The 12,907-nt window shown below is 47.0% G+C and overlaps 1 protein-coding gene across 14 annotated transcripts in view; it reads left to right on the top strand.

Moving 5' to 3' along the window:
- Positions 1-12,907, top strand: part of Foxp1 (forkhead box P1) — a 602,856-nt gene that overhangs the window by 492,000 nt on the left and 97,949 nt on the right. Inside the window, exon 1 of one of the 14 annotated variants that reach the window (XM_051154988.1) lies at positions 10,114-10,550. The exons of 12 other annotated variants lie outside the window; for them this stretch is intronic. The gene's annotated coding sequence lies outside the window, so the exon portion shown is untranslated. Of the gene's footprint in view, positions 1-10,113; positions 10,551-10,974; positions 11,054-12,907 lie in introns of those variants that run through there. One more of the 14 variants, XM_051154987.1, reaches the window with a different exon arrangement.

Raw genomic sequence — 12,907 nt, 5'->3', positions numbered from 1 at the left:
GGTTCTGAGAAATCAGATCTCTAGGGTTGCGGAGATGGCTCAGTGGGTTTGCTGTGTTTGTTGAACAAAGGCTGAGGACCTGAGGTTGGAACTGCAAACCCGTGTAAAAAGATGAGCAAGGTACCAGGCATCTGCCATCCACTGCTACCAAGACAGTAGGAAGCCACAAGAGGAGCCTTCCATGATGCTTACGGGCCAGCTGTCCTCCCAGAGCATCCCTGAGGCCTGTCTGCACCATGGTGGAGGGCAAGGACTGAGGCTCTCCTCTGACATCCAAACACATGTGATGTCACTCATACACATGTACTCACACATATAAACACACCCACACCCCCACACCCACCCACATAATACACACAACACACAAGAGTTTTCAAAATTAGGTCTCTTTTTAGCCAGTTAGAGTTGACAGTTCTTATTTGGGGCAGACTAACCCTCTAAAAACATTGGCTCAGTGGATCCTGGGGAGCTTGCACTTCACTGGACCACCACGCTCCTCCAGCACATCCAGGAGATGCTCTAGCTGGTGGATGTTACACACCTGGTAATCTGGGTATGTAAACGAGATGGCCATTTTGCCTTCGGGGTGGTGTTTCTTGTTCTTGTTTTGTGTCTAAGATTTCAGACACAGAACAGCCAATTGTCTTCTTTTATTGCATGAAAGAGCTATTGCATGTGGACATTTTGGGACTTGGAATAGACCTGCCTCCCTAGGAAAATAAGAAGCCCAGAGGACTGAAATCATATTTTGGTTTGTGGGAATTTATTATAGTCAAAAGAGCAAGTTACACGTGATGACAATGACAACAAAGGGAAGAACCCGAAGTGATGACCTGCCCCCATCTTCTCTAAGCCTCGGGTGGGTGACATTGGAGGAAACTGAGGCACAGCGAGATCAGATATTTACCAGAAGTATAGCCAGGAAGCAGCATGTGCAGGACAAGAAGTCACATCCTTTCCAGGTCACCATGCTGGCCACACAGTCTGCTGGTTTGTTGTTGTGTCTAAGACATTGTGTATCAGTAGAGGAGCTTGGGTACTCTCCAGCCCATGGCTGATAGCCACTGGTTGGTGTCTAGTAATGTACTGGAAGGAGGTGAGGGACAGTCTCTCCCACAATAGAGAGGGGAATGTGAAATAAGCCCTTATCAAAGGAATGCATAAGACAGTTGTCTCACTGTGTCAGCTCCTCAGTCCTTCCCCCACCCCAGATAGGGTTTCTCTGTGTAGCCCTGGCTGTCCTGGCCTCACTACTCTGTAGACCAGGCTGACCTTGAACTCAGAGATCCACCTGCCTCTGCCTCTGGAGTGATGGGATTACAGTTGTGTGCCATCTTCAATCTTCTTAATCCTTCCTCCTGCTAGCCTTTTTTGAGAACTGTCATTGTACATTTGTGTAGGAACATAACTGCTCTAGGATTAATTTGTATCTATCAATTGATGGTGGTCACGGTCTTTTCCCCAAGGGAATCAAACTAAACTGGACTGGCCTCTTTGTACTCCTAGGCGTAAGCCCTAGCCCTAGCCTTATCTCTAGCAGGGTATTATATATAGCATTAAAGTCCCAACTCTCCACTTAATACCAATAAGATATTGGATAAGTAATTTGAACTCTTACTGCCTCACTTTATCTATTTGTTAAATGGGTATAGCAGTATGTACTTCATAAAGTTTTCTGTTGGTAAGGAGGAGCTACAGGAATGGTATGTGTATCACACACTTCTATAATAACCTCAGGGTTTATTTTCCATCATGTTGCGAGGTACCACCCCACATTTCATTTCCCTTTGATTTGCTAGATTCTTTGCCAAAGTCGCAGGGCATAACCCGATCTATGACCTTCAGTGAGCTCTTTGTGGGATTCCCACCACCTCCCTGTTGAAGACTGCCTAGGTTTAGGCGGTGGTGGTGTTATTGCCTCTTGGCTCAAAGTTGCCTGAGCTGTACAGCTAGCATAAAGGCTATCCACTGAGAAAGCTGGGCCTCTAGGGGTAAGAATGGAGAACAAACAGAGAATCCCAGCCCAGCCCTGCTGCTTACTAGCCAAGTGACTGCTGAGGATCCCCTCACAGTTGCCACCATCAGATGGCTTGTAGACTCCTATCTGGGGACTGGGGTCTTACCCTATGCCGCATGCATTCATACCAGCCCTCTCAAATCCAGAAACAGGATTCACCTAACACCGGTGTGGCAGGATGTATCAAAGTCTAAGTCTATCCACTGTGAGGCAGATGATTGCTTCAGTGTGGATGGAGAAATATAAAATGTACCTCTATGACTCACTGGTAACCAATAGCTACTATGGCATTCAGACGCACATCTCTCTTGTCATAACTATAAATCACGGTCTCCAAGGGCAGTGGGGACAAACAGAGTCCTGTTTCATAGAATGTCACAGCAGGGTACGGCACCATTGGAAGGCTAGCCCTGGTGAGGCGCCATTTCAGCTGATGAGGTTGGACTTTAAGCCCTAGTCCACCATGAGGTAGAGAAGGGTACAAGCAAGACTCTGAAGTAGAAGTGTAGACTATGGTGGTTGCTGACTGATGGCAGTGGATGCTGAGTGACGATGGAGTGTGTCAGCGAACAGTTAACCACAGTGCCCTCCGGTCCCAGAGGGCTGGCCTGTTGGGTTGTGATGTTACATAGACTGCCCTGACCTATCTCAAAAACTGGACATCAGTGGATTTAATTAAGATCAATTAGACATCCCTCTCATTGTTCAGAGACAATGCATTATTTGTTTGAAAAGAGGGAAGTTCTACATGACCTGAAAGCTTCCTGCTTCATCTGCTCCTTTTCCTCATGAAGAATGAAATGCCATTTGGAATAACACAAAGAATACATAACCAGCCTGCAGGCAGGACTACATACTTTCCCCGTGTGTGCATTTTCTCTAGAGCTGTTTGACTCAACAGGGACATCCCAGTGATACAGACTCCTGACTTTACCCCCGCAGTCCAGCCTTAGGCTTAGACCTGTCATCCCCAGCATCTACTTGATGCATGCGACCATCCTTTCACCTACTTGCAGTATGACACAGAAGAAGGTGAATGGCTTGGGAGGACATTCAGAAGTGATTGTGGTGGGAGGCGGAGAGAGGGGCAACGTTGCATGCATGTGTTGGGAAATTAGAGCATCTCCTGTCTCCATCTGAGACCTCATCTGTACAGAATCCATGCAGCACAGCTGCTGGTATTTCATAAGGTTCCCTCCCTTGTGTCCTCCACCCTTTTCTTGTTGTTTTGCTTGTTTTTGGGGACCAGGTCTTGTTACTTACCCAGGCTTGCCTGAAACTCATGTCCATCCTGCCTCAGGTAGGATTGTAGGTATGCACTGCCACACCCAGATAACAGTGTTAGTGCTCCAGATTAGGACCCCAGTCAAGGCTGTGGGAAATTGCCCACACAGTTTGGGTTCTTTTGTTTTGGATCTTTTTCTCTGCGTTACTGGTGACTTGATAGTGATTTCCTAACTCTGAACATCAAGCTACTGTTAGCTGCTGTTGTTTGTTTTGTTTTGTTTTGAGATAGGGTCCATACTGCCAGGCTAGCTTTAAATTCACTGTGTGTTAGAGGATGTCTCACTTTCTGTTCCAGTGCAGGGTTATAGATGTTTGTCGTTACATCTCTTTTTGTTGTTGTTGTTTATTTTTTGAGACAGGGTTTCTCTGTGTAGCCTTGGCTGTCCTGGACTCGCTTTGTAGACCAGGCTGGCCTTGAACTCAGAGATCTGACTGTCTCTGCCTCCCGAGTGCTGGGAGTAAAGGTGTGCACCATGCCCTGCTCATGTATTTCTTCTTTGATGTAATGTGGTGTGTGTGTGTGTGTGTATGTGTGTGTGTGTTTTCTTACATGTATGAATGTACACCATATGGGTACCCAGTACCCAAGGAAGCAAGAAGAGGGCATCAGATCCTCTGGAGCTGGAGTCACACATGACTGAGAGCCGCCACATGGGTGCTGGGAACTAGACCCAGGACGTCTGACAGAGCAGCAAGTATTCTTAGCCACTAAAGCATCTCCCTAACCCTCTTTCTATCCTTAAACCATCTTCTGGTTGTTTCACATAGGACTTTAACTATAAGCAGATAATACCTGCAGATTAAGGTCACCTACGCCATGCTCCATCCATCTTTCTCTTTGTCTGGGAGAAATATGTAGACCCTAAGAGCGGAGATGATTTACCCACAGCCACAGTATTCATTCATGATCATGTCAGGGACTGGATTCAGGCCACCTGAGGCGACCTTGTATTAGAAGAGCTCTGCTCACCTCTTTGTCTGTTGGATGTGTCCTAGCTCTTGGAACATGAGCCTTCAGTGACTGGTTGGGGGTGGGGGTGGGGTCCAGGTGTGCCTATGAGGATGTCCCCTCTGATTCCATTCCCATGTCCCTGTTTCTGTTCTGGTGGCATCATCTCTCTCCAGCCTCTGCTTCCTTCTCCCACTCCCAGAGCAGGCCTCCTAACTTTTCTTTTTAAAAGCAGATACACTCTTGTACTTTGCTAGGTCACTCTTTTTTTTTTCCTACAATTTTTATTAAATATTTTTACATATACTTTTATATTATTACACACATACACAATAAACTACCTACAGCAAGAAGAGCCCCAAAACAATCAGGAATTATACATGTGTTACATTTGTAGTGCTTTGGCTATTCGCATTTGGCAGCCTTGAAGAAAACATCTTTCCTATCTTGGTGAGTCTAAAATTCTGAATGTAAATCAGTATCTATCATATCTCGTCATTATCAACTTAAAACATCTATCTAGACCTAAAAGCATCTTAACTCCTAAACAACTAAGCTTAATTGTAAAACTAAACTAGATAGGCCACTCTTAAAGGTAGAGTGTTAAGTGTCTGTGTGTGCGTGTGAGATCGCTGACTATTAAGGAAAGAAAAGTGAGCTGTCCGGAGCTTCTGGGCAGCAGAAAGTGTTTTCCATGTAGTGGTTTCTTTGCCACACGGTGTGGAAGGCAATTATCTTTGGAGGGGATTCCACAGCCCTGTGTGGGCTTCCCTGTGTAAGATTTATTGTCAGCCGGATTGGGTGTCCTTTATAAGCGCATTTACTCGGCATCTAAAGCGCTGTCAGGAGTGCTACTTCCTGAATGCTTTTGAGGTTGCAACTGCTAAGCTTCGTCTTCCCATCCCCGAGATAGATTTTTGAAATGCTATGCAGGGATTTGTACAAGCCTCACACTTCCCTTTGACACTGACAGGGGTTGCCCTGCTAAACCCCAGCACACCACTGTGGAAATTTACCCCCTAAAAGCCAGAGCCCTCTTGCAGCCTGGAGGCTAGCCTGCAAGTGCTGGGTAGCTGAATGGGGCTGGAGGAATAGCATCCCTTTGTTTGGAGGGGACATCTCTCCAGCTAATGTTTCAAAAAGTTAAGCTTTTTTTTTTTTTCCACTTACAGGACAGTCAAAAGGGAGCCCTCTTCCTTTTATGAATCTTCTGAATGCCAGAAAAAAACTTGAACTTGACTCAGCCAAATATACTAGATCATGAAACCTTAGGGACTATTGAAACGGGAACAGTGGCCCATTACTGCTAAGAAGGTGTTTTATTGAAAATGCGCTGACATATTCTCCCTGGAGAGTAAGCAAGGCAGGATGCCCAGCGGCCATGCAGGTTGCTCTCCTAGGCAAGCTAAAATATAAAGTTTGCACTGCTGAGCCATGAGCCATGAGCCAGCAGGCAGTAGAATAGATGGATGTTGGCTCATCCATTGAAAATACCACATTTCGCTGTTGGCGCCCCTGCCCACCCCCTTAGCATCACCCCAGCCTCGTAATGTATGCATTTCAGTTATTAGGTTCTTATACACCTTCTCTCTGGATTTTAAAAGTTTTCTTCTAAATAAATTGAGATAGATGAAATTTCCTAATCCTGGCAGGCTTACCAGCAGAGGGCAGGCGTAAAGAAGGTTTTGACACAAGGGTGTGTCAACCCTGGGTCAGAGGAGGGTGGCGTGGCATAGGAGGAGGATCTGTAAGCTTTGTTCCCAGGGCAAGATGGGACATGCTTCCCCCCCCCCCCAACCCCCTCCTCTTCTCCTGTCTTGTGGCACACTCACACCACAGGCCTCCTGAAAAGCTGACTCCACTAAAGGCGGCCAGTGGCTTCACCTGATATCAGCGAGTTTCTACGTAATTAAATGTTTAAAAAAATTAAAAAGGAATGTCATTTCCCCCTAAGAGCCATCTTTTCATTCCTCTTGAGTGAGCTCTTTTTGTTGAGCTTCCTGCCCAGGGTACCAAGTAGGTGAACTGTAGGTGCTGTCATTTTTGGGAGGGGACTTGAAGATGTTACTTGGTGGTGGTGGTCCTGACCTTCCCGCCTGATGTGAAGGATGAAGCCCATAGGGGAATTCTCCTCTGCCCGAAAACATGTATGATTTTGAGAATTTAATACACATCCATGTAATCGGTTATAATTTTGTGGCAGAAGCAACACGCTAGTACATTTCATATCATGTTAAAGCAAGGGATTATAGTTTCATCATAAACAAGAGAGGGTAAGTTATTAGGCAGTTAGCTGCAAGGTTCCGAGAAGTTATTGTTTCTCTTTGATGATTTTGTTTACCTTGATGTTTCAGGAATGTTTTCACATTTATAATGAAAGATATATATTTTCTTTTAAGACAGTGTCTCATTGAAGAATTAAAAAATTTTTTTTGATAAATGTTTTCTGTAGCTCATTATAAGTTCCTTGAATGTTGACATGTTATGCTGTTTACATATATAATTTTACTCAGTGATGATGGCGTTATAAAATGTTGCATTCAGGGAAGATGTGAATGGCTATTTGGAGACTGTCGTAAAGAGAAATTTAAACTCCAGTGCAATGGAGGCTTTTCCCTTGGCCAAACTAACAGGCTCAGATGAAAAACAACATAATTAGTTTCATTGTCAATGTAGACATAACAGCGACATAAACAGTATCGATAGGCAGCTAACTGCTCTAGTTCCCTGCAGATGGATGATGTATTAATTTATATTTTTAAGTAAAAGCACCGCTTCAATCAAGACAGAAACGTGCTTCCTTAGAGACAAATGCCCAAATCTCAGGAATGGGGCATGGCTGTTGCAATTTAGTAAGTCTAATTGGCTGGCCCTGCTGGTGGTCTTTGGAGGAATACTGCTGAGGAGACCCTTCGGAAGAAGCAAAGCCTCTGTGGCAACCCATCAGACACAGAGCTGGGTGGCAGAGGACCTAAAGTCTCTATCCCCTGCTTCTGTAAAAGAATTACTTTTTTTTTTTTTTTTTTCATTTTGTCATTCTAGGTACAGTACTAAATTAATTGGGAAGGAGTAGAGGGGCAGGTGTTGATGCAAGAGTTGTTTGGCAGAAGACTGCGAGCTTGCGTTAGACCTTGGCCTCTCAGATGCAGTTCATTTTTGGACCCAAATCAGCACCCTTTTCTCTAGTTGTATGCGAGCAGCCCTGGCCAGGCAGATGCTGAGAAGCACGCGGGCCGGGGCCCTGTGACTGTATCTACCTCACTGATATGCCACCATTTATCAACATGTCCAATAATGCCACGGGGGTGGGGGGGTGGCGGATGCTCCTTCTGTCTCCTCCGCCAATACATCTTCTCTCCCCCGCTCCCAGCTCAGAATGGGCAGTGAAACCTTTCACGGTTCCTCTGTGTTCAAGGCTGAGGCTCCGCAAAACCAAACAAGCTACCCGACTGGAGTCTCAGGTGTATTATTTGGTGGTTAGAGTTTGGTATGGGATCATAGCAATCTGCTCTTAAGTGCACAGCCAGCTGCACAATGGGTTCATTCAGCAACTGACAGGTTTCTTAATACGTGGTGTTTGAACAAGACTGTGTCTGTTGTGGGTGTTAGGATGTGGGCATCAAAAAAATATTTTTAAGTACAGTATTTATCGTTTCCTTCACTGTTCCTTAAACATGAGCCTCCCTCACCCCTACCTCAGGTATTCTGTCTGCATAACCATCCTCCCCCCCCCCCCCAACCCCCACCCCTTTTGATTACCCAGTGTCTGTTTTGCCTTATAGAGCTGCGGTGTGAGGCATGTCTGACTCACAGGGAAACAAAACCACTTTGCCTTTCTGGTTTTTTGTTTGTTTGTTTTTGTTTTTCTGTTTTGAGACAGATTGTCATGGAGCCCAGGCTGTCCTGGGACTTGTTATGTAGTTGAGGATAACCGTGAACTCTTGACTCTACCTCCCAAGTACTGGTATTACAGACATGTTGACCACCAAGCCTGTCTCCCAGTTTATGTTACTGAAACTCAGTTTCTTCCTCTGAAAGATGGGATGGCAATTTCCATTCAAGTTACAACTGCATCCGTTCCTGGGGCTGAGTAACTCAAGCTAACGCCCCCCTGTCCCCCCCCCCCCCCCCCAATAATCCTAAAATTGTTTTTCTTCCTTATTTTTTCTTTTCTTTTCTTTTTTTTCCCATTGTTTTTGCCTATTTGCCCTAGCTTTCCAAAACAACCTTGTGTTGGAGGTAGTGAAAAATGGCAGTAACCATGACTTCTCTTTTACCAGGAGGTTTCATATTTTTATATTTTCCTCAAGGCATGGAATGTAGCGACTCTCCCTGAGTGCTAGTCTCAGGGCCAAAAACCTCACAAGGCCACCTTAGGATTCCCCAAGTGTCCCAGGTTCCTACAAAGGAACACAGATTTATCACTGGTAGTGTGATTCTTAACCCACAACTAGCCTCTGAGTCACCATGTCACCTATCTGGAGAGAGTGGCCTGGGCTCCAGGTAGCCCCTGGCCTGCTCACTAAACCCTTCCTTTCTGCCTGGTCTAGTACACTCTTATCCAAACCACCAGCCCTTCATACACAACTTCCCCAACGGGCCTTCCCAGACCTCTCCTGCTCTTGAGTCCCACAAAGCTCCCAGCCACCACCATGCAATTCAGCATTCTAGTTACCATTGGCCGTTGCATCACCCTTTAATTATTTTGTGCAAGGCTGGCCTCCGCAGCTGGGCCCTGAGCGTCTGTAATGTTGTTGTTTGCCAGTTTGTTTATTGTTTTGAAGCTCTTGGAGACTATTAACTGATAAAGACTGACCCGGGTGGAGGTAGGCCCTACTTGTCAAAGCACGCATGAGTTTTATGGACGCCTGCTGCAGATCTTAAGCTGGACGAAGCATGTTTATTTCCGGCTCACCCCAGCTTTGTTCACACTCACTAACTCAAAGTAGTTTTTATATTTTTTAAAAAGTCAGCATATATATTTCAAAATGGCTCTCTCTGCTTTCTGAGGGTGTGTAGGTTAGAGGAAACCTTCCTCTTTTTCATTTCCTACTTTGGTGCTTCTGCCTGCCTTTCTGGAAAGAAGCACCCGGGTTCTTCAAAATGCAAGAGTTCTACTGATTGAGGGTTCGGGTGCTGTGGCAGATTCAAGGCCCTTCTCAAACCCCCACCCTGGTTCTTTGTTGAATATTCATGAAAGGGTGGGGTGACATTTTTGTGAGCTGGAAAAAACAAAGACCATTAATAAATTTATTATGTGACACAGAGCACGCCAGAGTGGGGAGTGGTGTGTGCACTGCACCCATTTAACACCCGGATGGATGGGGAGTACCAGCAGGGGCTCTTGCGTGTCCCAGGCTGATGCCTTGCTGACCTCCCTGAAGTCCAAGCTTATTCTTGATTAGAAATATTATCAGTATGCTTTCAGGATCGTAGCAACTTGCATTTAATGTACCCGAAATTGAAAAGTACTTTTAAGTAAATGTCTTGGAATTTACTGGGTAATACTTTGTTGCCTTAAAAAAAAAGTTCATATTGACACGACATGGGTAATCATTGATTTCACTACTTTGTTTCCTGGTTATTTTCAAGAGAATAATAAAATTTTGGGGGGTTGGTTTTGTTATTGGTCTTTTAAATATACAAGCCCCAAAGTTTTGCTCTTAAGTTTGGAAATAGCAAAATTGAGAGGTGATTTCTGAAGCTGTTGATACCTTCTAGGCTAACCTGCCACTTAAATCCTGGAGCCAACAAAGTTTAGCATTATTGGTGACCTAAAAAACAACAACAGCAACAACAAACACAAAACACAAAAACTCCACAACACTGCCCTTTGCTCCCAGCATCTAAGTAGAGTGTGTTTCTAACCGAGGTCATCTCAAAGTGCCTGTTGAGAGGCGCTTTTGTTGTGGCTGATGGTGCATAAATAAGAAAGGAATTTCAAGAATTATTTCTTAGCAAACGTGTGGCAGCTGTCGTTCTAGAGGGGAAGTAGCGAGGAGGCACGTTGGGTTGTGAATTATTTGGAGCCGCTTGTGGGGTTCCTTCCCAGAGTGAGCAGGCGGGCCCACTTTGTTAGGCGGCCTCTAGATCCGCAAGGGTGGTGAAGAGACGAAGGCTGGGCCGCACCACCGACGTGAAGCGAAAGTTCTCCACCAAGGCGGGTTTTCGAGGAAAGGCAAAGCCTGGCGCCCGGCAAGCTTGCCCTTGGGCCGGTTCCGTAGCTCGGAGCAGCTGGAGCCGAAGGCTTGCTTGGCGGAGGGCGCATAGGGGCCCTCCTGCTCCGAGTCCCTGAAGGTTAGGACAACTCTTTTGTCAGTTTCAAAGAGGAAACAAACTAGCCCTTTCCCCAAAGCCGGCTGGCCAGTGGGGCCCAGGGCGCAGCGGGGATAGAGGGTGGGGGAGATGCGCGCCCCGGCGCGGTGCCGGCTACGGCCCAGACGTCAGCCCGAGGGGGGTCACCGGGTTAACAGCAATTAAAGAGGAGTTGCTGGGGAGACAAAAGGCGGGCGGCGGGGCCGAGCGTCGGTTTCACCTGCCGCGCGCGGAGGGGGCCGGGGCGCGGGGCGCGGGCGGAGCCCATTGTGTGGGGCGCAGCGGCGGCGCGGGGTGTTTAGAGGCGGGTTGTGATTGGTGGAGCAAGGCGGGGCGGGTGGGCGCGGCGCGGCGCGGCAGCCCGCGAGCCCGAGCGCCCCTTGCGCGTGCAGTCCGCCTGCACCGAGGCCGCCGGACCCAGCCCGGCCCCGCGCGGGCGCCCCGAGCCGGCTGCGCGCGCCTGGCGGCTACATGGAGAGTGTCAGGTTGGTCCCGGTCCTCCTCCGTCTTTGCCCGCTTCGTTTCCTCCTCCTCGTTCTCCTCCTCCTCCTTCTTTCCCCTAACCCACCCCTTCATCCCGGGCTATGCACTGCCAGCTTCCCGGGGTTCCGGGGACCTTGCCAGGGAAGGCAGGGGCGCCCGGCAGCTTTCAACTTGACTCTCAGGCTCGGCAGCCCCAGCCCGGGCGCTGTTGATCAACTTGGAGCGGAGTTGCGCTCTGGAAGTGGAGACAGAGAGGAACAGGAGGGTGGGAAACCAGGCCTGTGGGTCCTGGACACAGATCTCCCTCGTTCTCTATTGCGCTCTCTCATCTCTCTTTAAAAACTGTTCTTGGATGAAGTGGAGTTGGGAGTTAGAGGAAGTCTTGCGTGTATTTCTCTCTTTCCCTCTGTATCTTTCCCCGGTGTTGGCGTTTCATTTTTCGCTGGTGTGGCCTTCACATAGACACTTTGGTAAAGACCTTTTGGCTCTCCCCCGTGCCATCCCTCCACAGCACTCGGGGCATCCATCTGGGATATGTGATTCATGTCACTCACAGAGCGTGTGAAATAGAAGAAAAGTCTTCAATCTCAGTGGAACCAGTGTGGCCGTTTCTTTTGCTTCTGGTAGTTTGTTTCTGTCTGTCCAGGCGTTTCTGCAGCTTAGCTGTTGATATTCAAGAAGTTCGCAGCCACGGTAAGGAGGGAGGGAAAGGAAGGAGAGCCAGGCACCTCAGCAGGCAGGCAGGCTGGCTGTGCCATGCACTCCGGCAGGTTGGAGATCTCCATCCTCTGTGGCTTTACTTGGCCACGTTGATAAAGTAGTCAGCAAGGTTTGGGGTTTGTAAGGGCAGAAGCCGGAAGGCTTGTCACGGTGAGCTCCCATCTGAACTGGCCCTCAGTGTAGCTTACTCAACTATCAGAACTGTACGGAAACCGGACTTTTTTCCCCCTCCCAAGAACAGTGCTGGGAAGCAAAGGCTCTTTAGGAAAAGGGTGCTAGTTTTCAGAGTATAGCACATGCAGTCTCTGTGTAGTCTCTTCCTCCCTGGGGTTAACTCCTTCAAGGCCTTCCGGTTGCAACTAAAATGTCTGATAATTGCTATAGGCTCGTCCACACAGACCAAATGTTCTAATCAAGCCCATTTAAAAATGCAAATCACCTCATTTCCATAGATTCCAACATTCTGAAAGTGACACATTTGGGGGAAAAATAAGGCTGATAACAGGAAACGTGAATCATACTATCAGTGACTAATCTGCCTAAGGGAAAAAAGCTTACATGTATTTTATCATTAGGAAGTTAGGGTAAAAAGACAGACGATTCCATTTTTTTTTTTTTTTCAGTTAACAATGCAAGTGACTTATTTATTTCTAAGGCCCCTCTAGCCTTGTTTGTTTGTTAGCTATTTTCTATGAAGATCTATCTATGCAGTGTGTGGTAAAGTGTTACAGACTTGCCTGTCAGTGTTAAAGTCCTGGAACATAATCAGGCTAAGATTCGACTTCAGGGTCTGATGTGTGTTGCTGTTACTGCTGCCTAAGAGAATTAGCTGGCTATCTTGGGTGTTTCTGATTCATCTCTCAGTAAGACAAATAAAGATGAGCGATTTTGCAGAACTGGGGGGGGGGCTCTATTTTATGTGGTTCTTTGTAGCTGCCTGACACATTTCAGTGAAAAGTGTGTAAAAATGAAACCAAAATACAGCCTGCCTGCCCAGACACTGGCTGCCAGTATCCCTGGGATGTGATAGAAGTCTGTGGGCTGACACTTGATAATCAAAGTTGATTTATTGTTCATTAGTACCGCATTAGCCCTTTCAGGCAAGACAGTTATTTGTGTAGTGGCCGTCGAGAGCA

Source organism: Acomys russatus, chromosome 13 (genome assembly GCF_903995435.1).
Source record: "Acomys russatus chromosome 13, mAcoRus1.1, whole genome shotgun sequence".
Taxonomy (NCBI): Eukaryota; Metazoa; Chordata; class Mammalia; order Rodentia; family Muridae; genus Acomys; species Acomys russatus.
The sequence above is the reverse complement of the archived record's forward strand: the minus strand, read 5'-3'. Positions and strand labels throughout refer to the sequence as shown.